This window comes from Phyllobates terribilis, unplaced genomic scaffold, assembly GCF_046119375.1.
Source record: "Phyllobates terribilis strain yellow unplaced genomic scaffold, ASM4611937v1 Scaffold_5__5_contigs__length_657084704, whole genome shotgun sequence".
In the NCBI taxonomy this organism is placed as follows: domain Eukaryota; kingdom Metazoa; phylum Chordata; class Amphibia; order Anura; family Dendrobatidae; genus Phyllobates; species Phyllobates terribilis.
The window spans coordinates 572948078-572954395 of NW_027362765.1; the positions used below are offsets into that span (position 1 = coordinate 572948078).

Consider the following 6318-nt stretch of genomic DNA (forward strand, 5'->3'; position numbering starts at 1 on the left):
AAATTTTAGGAAAAGTCCCACTAACAATTTAAAGAGACATATAGCAGGGCTACAGTAACGACAAATTCCCATTAGAAAGGAGAGAGTCTTCCATAGTGTTGGCCTATGCAGTGAATGCAAGGGCTGCCAAAAATTTGGAGGCACTTCAATACCCCTTGGAAGAGACGTGGAGGAGGGCCTCATAAAAAATGTTCCCATTAGAAAGGAGCAGGCCTCCTATACTTGTAATGCCCATTTACAAGTGTATGGGCTGACAAACATTTATCCCTGGGGGGTATACATGAACATACTGTATAAAAAAAATTTTTTTTACTGGCATCATAAACACCCTTTAAAAAAATTATGTGGGTGTTGCATCATGAGCCACAGTCATCCTGGTGATATGGTGGTGGAGGATGAGGAGAAGGAGGAGGACAAGAGCAAATAGCCAAAATAAGGAAGCGTATACCCATGTGTGGGTGTGAAAAGGTGCATGGGAATACACCTCCCAAGAAAAGACACTGGATTTGAGTTTATGTTATGCTGCTATCATTCGGTGGTGTTGAGAAGTCTGGCCCAATCCAGCCCTTGTTCATTTTTATAAGAATCAGCCTGTCAGCATTTTCAGTTGACAGGCGGATGCGCTTATCAGTTATAATTCAACCAGCGGCACTAAAAACCCGCTCTGATAAAACGCTGGCGGCAGGGCAGGCCAGGACCTCCAAGGCATAGGGAGCCAGTTCAGTCCACGTATCCAGCTTGGATACCCAATAATTATAAGGCACAGATGAATCACAGAGGACGTTGGTACGGTCGGCAAGGTACTCCCTCAGCATCTTCCAAAATTTTGCACTCCTTGTGAGAATACCCCGAGCCTCATGACCTGCACGATGGGAGGGTCTGAGAAAACTCTCCCATAACTTTGACAGTGTTCCCCTGCCTCTGCTGGATTGAAGTTTTGTCTCTCTCGCCTGTACCCCTTGGTTGTCCAGCAAAGTGTACCCTCTGCCGCCAGCGTTTTCAGATGGTAATTTTTTTAATAGTTCCGCAACAAGGGCCTTCTGGTACACCCCCATTTTTGTAGACCTGTCCGCCTCAGGAATAAGAGATATAAAGTTCTCCTTGTAGCATGGGTCTAGAAGTGTCACCAACCAGTAATGACTGTCACCCAAAATTTTGAGAACGCGAGGGTCATGGGAAAGGCAGCGTAACATAAACTCAGCCATGCGTGCCAGACTACTAACAGGCAAGACTTTCATGTCCTCACCAAGAGGATGACTGATCATGCTCTCCTCCTCCTCCTCTCTGTCCTCTGGCCATCCATGCTGAACAGACGGTATGACAGCTGTGCAGGTAGTACCGTCTATAGTGCATGAAACTAGCTCCTGTCCTTCCTCCTCTTCCTCTTCCTCATTGTCACACAATCCACGTTGGGATGAGATGAGGCTTGGCTGTGTGTAATCACCCTGTATCGTTCCTTGCTCCATCTCATCGTGCTCCTCCTGCAATGCATCCTCTTTGATTGTGAGCAGAGAGCATTTCAGAAGGCACAGAAGGGGGATGGTGACTCTAAATATGGCATCATTGCCGCTCACCATCTTGGTGGAGTCCTCAAAGTTTTGGAGGATGGTACATATATCTGACATCCATGTCCACTCCTGAGGTCTTATGTGTGGAGTCTGAACTGAATAGCGAGGGCCCACAAAGTCAGATGCTTTGCTGCCATGTGTCTGATTATGCTGGTGGTGGTCAGGCTGGTCGTTTTGCCACCCCTGCTGATGTTGGCCTGGCAGGTGATGCTAATGTCCTTTTTGGGGTTATCGGCAGAGTCTTTAAAAAACAACCAGACTCGGGAAGACATAACAGTTGTACTGGCAACTTCCTTCGTGTTGGTGTTATGGGGAACGGTTGTCAGCCTTCTGTCTGCGGCCACCACACTGCTTCTTCCTGCCTGTTGGGGTGCTTTGCCTCCCTCCCCCTGTGTGCTGCTGTCCTCGTTTTGCATGTGCTCCTGCCAAGTTGGGTCAGTTACTATATCATCCACTACCTTGTCTTCCACTTCCGCACCCTGGTCCTCCTCCTGACTTTCTGGTAATTGTGTCTCATCATAGTCCACCTCTTGTGACACTTTCCCACCGTCGCCTTCGTGTGACCGTGGCTGCTCAAATATTAGGGCATCGCTACAAGCGATAACCTCTTGCCCCGCTTCAAGTGGACCGGGCGAGAGAATAAATGGAAAAGTGAACAGCTCTTCACAGTGTCCAAGTGTGGGATCAGTTGTCTCCGGGCACTCGGCATGGTGGAGGAAGGAGGATCAGGGTGAGGAATATGCGGTCCAGACTCACGGCTACTGAGACTTGACCGTCTGGAAGACAGGGTGGTGGTGGTGGGGGTGGCTAAGTGACTGGAAGCATTATCCGCTATCCAACCAACAACTTTTTGACACTGCTCTGGGTTCAATAGTGGTGTGCTGCGGTCCCCTAGGAATTGGGACAGGAAGGTCAGGCGAGAAGATGTGGGTGTTTGTTGTGGCACAATTTCAGCTTGCCCACGGCCTTGTCCTCGGACTCTGCATGCACCATCACCATCAGGTCCAGTTCGCCGTCACTTGCCACGTGCCTTGCCCATTTTAAATGGAGGACAGTATCTTCCACGCTCACTACAAATGACTGAGTTTGGAGCGAACTTATATGTGATCCGTGTGACGGAGAAAACAGAGTTTTAAATGCCTGGCCTGTAGGTAAGTAGTTTGTACAGCAAACTGGTGTGAATTGCTTCACTGACACACTAATGGAAATATTTAATGGAGGCCAGAAATGGCAGTATTTTCTGACAACGTATATGTGATCCGTGTGACGGAGAAAACAGAGTTTTAAATACCTTGCCTGTAGGTAAGTAGTTTGAACAGTAAACTGATGTGAATTGCTTCACTGACACACTAAAGGAAATTTTTAATGGAGGCCAGAAATGGCAGTAATTTCTGACAACTTATATGTGATCCGTTTGACGGAGAAAACAGTTTTAAATAGCTGGATTTCTACCGCTGTAATATGGAAAGGACCTGGCTGTATTCTGCAGTGCCAACAATCAAATGGCGCAGAAAGACAGTGTTCTCTGGATTGCTTTTTAAGCAAATAATGAGGTTTAAGATCCAAAAAAAAGTATTCCTGGCCCCTGAGACCTGAGGCTTTGTATAGAAATATCTAACAGCAGCAGAAGGCAGAATTGGAATGAAGCCTCTTGTGCTATATGCACTGCAGTCTGTTATATACCCTGCCTGCCTGCCTATATACACTGCCTGCCTGATATCTCTGCAGATGGATTAGTTAGTCCTCAAAAGGACTGTTTGTTAAGATGGATATGTGTAATGTACGGTTTTTCTCCCTACACTACCTAATACACAAGCAAATCTCTCCCTGACGCAGCAGCACCTCTCCCTACTCTGCCTGATTCCAGAGGGACTGTGAAGAGCACAGCGGCACCAGGTCTCATATAGACCCGATGACGCTGTGCGGCCAGCCAATCACTGTAATGCCACAACCAACATGGCTACAGCATTACAGTGAGTGGCAGGCAATCCTTGCATGTTGATTGGTGCTCTAAAGAGCGCCAAACATGCAGGGAGGGGATCCTAGCTTCCACCGAGCAACCCCGTAAATACTCGGCGAGCGCTGAGCATCTCGAGCAGTGAGATGTTCGGGCGAGCACCGAGCAGTAGCGAGCATGCTCGCTCATCACTAATGTCTATTGATGAACAACATGTCTTCCAAAGGGGAGTCTTTGTCCCTATCCCTACAATTGGTGCCTTTTTGGGGCCAGGGTGCCGCCATAGGCCAAAACCAATTCAGGTAATCGCTTCTCGGCTTTTTGGCTAAGATCAAGTGCAGTATCTTTTCTTATCAGTTTAATATCTGATATGTCCCCTATACGTCCACCTATTTTCACACATTCTCCTCCCTCTCACCCCTAATGTCCCACGCGCCTCAAGACCAGGACGAGTGGGGTGTAGAGAGGGTAACTAATTATTGAACAAACGAGCAGCAGTCCCCCCTGCTTCCCCATCTGTAGGCTCCCTACAGACTGAAGCTGGCTGGCTGCTGCAGCACAGGTAGATAAAAGCCAGGAGCCCATTATGACACGTGCATTGTCTGTTCCATTTTTCCATTCTTGCATTATTCCATTGTCCCATTGTTAGCTTCCATTCTTAGCAGCCAGCTTCAGTCTGTAGGGAGCCTACACACTGGGAAGCAGAAGGGACCACTGACCATTTGTTCAATAATTAGTTAACCTCTCTACCCAACACTCTTCCCGGTCTTGAGGCGCGTGGGACATTAGTGGTGAGAGGGAGGAGAATGTGTGAAAATAGGTGGATGTATAGAGGACGTATCAGATATTAAACTGATAAGAAAAGATACTACATTTGATCTTAGCCAAAAGGCCGAGAAGAGATTACCTGAATTGGTTTTGGCCTATGGGCTGCACCCTGGCCCCAAGAAGGCACCCATTGTAGGGATATGGACAAAGACTCCCCTTAGGAAGACATGTTGTTCATCAATAGACACCTTAAAACCCACAACTATACTGCTTGTTGCAGATGCCCCCCACACTTTTTTAATCTGCATAAGTCCACCTATTTACACACATTGCCCCATCCCCCCCCAATGTCCCATGCGCCTCAAGACCAGGGGAGGGGGGTTGAGAGGATAACTAATTAATGAACAAAAGAGCAGCGGTCCCCCCTGCTTCCCAGTCTGTAGGCTCCCTACAGACTGATGCTGGCTGCTGCAGCACTGCCAGATAAAAGTCAGAAGCCCATTATGACATGTGCAATGTCTGATCCATTCTTCCATTCTTGCATTCTTGCATTATTTCATTGTCTTATTGTTCCATTGCCCTCTAACAATGGGACAATGGAATATTGCAAGAATGGAAGAATGGAACAGACATTCCACGTGTCATAATGGGCTCCTGGCTTTTGTCTAGCTGTGCTGCAGCAGCCAGCTTCAGTCTGTAGGGAGCCTACAGACTGGGGAGCAGGGGGGACCGCTGTTCATTTGTTCAATAATTAGTTACCCTCTCTACACCCCACCCTTCCCGGTCTTAAGGCACGTGGGACATTAGGGAGGAGAGGAGAGGAGAATGTGTGAAAATAGGTGGACATATAGGGGACATATCAGATATTAAACTGATAAGAAAAGATACTACACTTGATCTTACCAAAAGGCCAAGAAGCAATTACCTGAATTGGTTTTGGCCTATGGCGGCACTCTGGCCCCAAGAAGGTACCCATTGTAGGGAAAGGGACAAAGACTCCCCTTAGAAAGACATGTTGTTCATCAGTAGACACCTTAAAACAACTATACTGCTTGTTGCAGATGCGCCCCACATGTTTTTAATCTGCATAAGTCCTCAGATGGGGAAATCCATGGTCTATGTTCACGACCAAAGGAATTTCCTTCTAAACAGCTGCATCAACTCCACGACACAAATTCTGTTCCCATCATCACTGGAAAATTTTTAATTCTTTTTAAGCATCACACAGAAAACAAATCAAGAAGTATTAACAAAAAATCTCCACTTTTTAACTTTCCATATTCCCTCCGCATCCACTTCCCCTCTCCTCTTTTTGTCCTATAGGAAACACACATATATCTTACCCAAAATACAATCCTTTATCACAATTTCCTTCCTTTTAAACACATACACATTTCTCACATCCCATAACACTTCCTTTATTCACGCAAGCATCAACCACAAGACTCTCTCCTACATCCCATCACATATTCCCAAACCAAACATAAACAACTCAAAAGACAACAAATTTGTAGCACCCTGAGGATTCGGCTGCTACAGGGGTATTGCACCTCAACCCAGAGGTGTGATATTCCACTCCCGGGTAAGGATGGAGTGTGGAACTGGGCTCGGTAGGCTGCATGCACTACACACATCCCATTTCCGAGGAACAGGCCGACGGTACTCCCACTTAGAAATGTGCAGGTACGACCGAGTCTGTTCCTGGCTGGAGTGGGAGGGGGGTGGTACATCCCAAGTAGTGTAGGGGCAGATAGGGGGAGCAGCCTGGGTAAAGATAGGAGCTCATTGGGTGCTGGTCACCTGAGCTCACACATAGAGGGTGTATATAAGGTGGGCACCAACTAAGAACAGGGTCAGTTGCAGAGAGAAAGTCAGCGAGCGGAGGAGAAGAGAGACCCAGAGTGAGAGAGGAGAGAGAGAGACCCAGAGGGGGAAACAGAAGAAAGGACTCTAAGACCCCAAATTAAATCCCCGGGTGAAGAGTCGGCATCAGGGTACCGGAACCCAAGCTGGTGGGGGCAAAAA

General features: G+C 47.4%; 3 pseudogenes; 1 reads left to right on the forward strand and 2 right to left on the reverse strand.

Annotated features, from left to right (window-relative positions):
- The first annotated feature begins 3830 nt into the window (after nucleotides 1-3830).
- On the forward strand, nucleotides 3831-3948 carry LOC141150883 (U2 spliceosomal RNA; annotated as a pseudogene).
- Nucleotides 3949-4330: 382 nt separating this feature from the next.
- LOC141150879 (U2 spliceosomal RNA) lies at nucleotides 4331-4429 on the reverse strand (annotated as a pseudogene).
- A 686-nt stretch (nucleotides 4430-5115) lies between these two features.
- On the reverse strand, nucleotides 5116-5215 carry LOC141150945 (U2 spliceosomal RNA; annotated as a pseudogene).
- Nucleotides 5216-6318: the final 1103 nt, after the last annotated feature.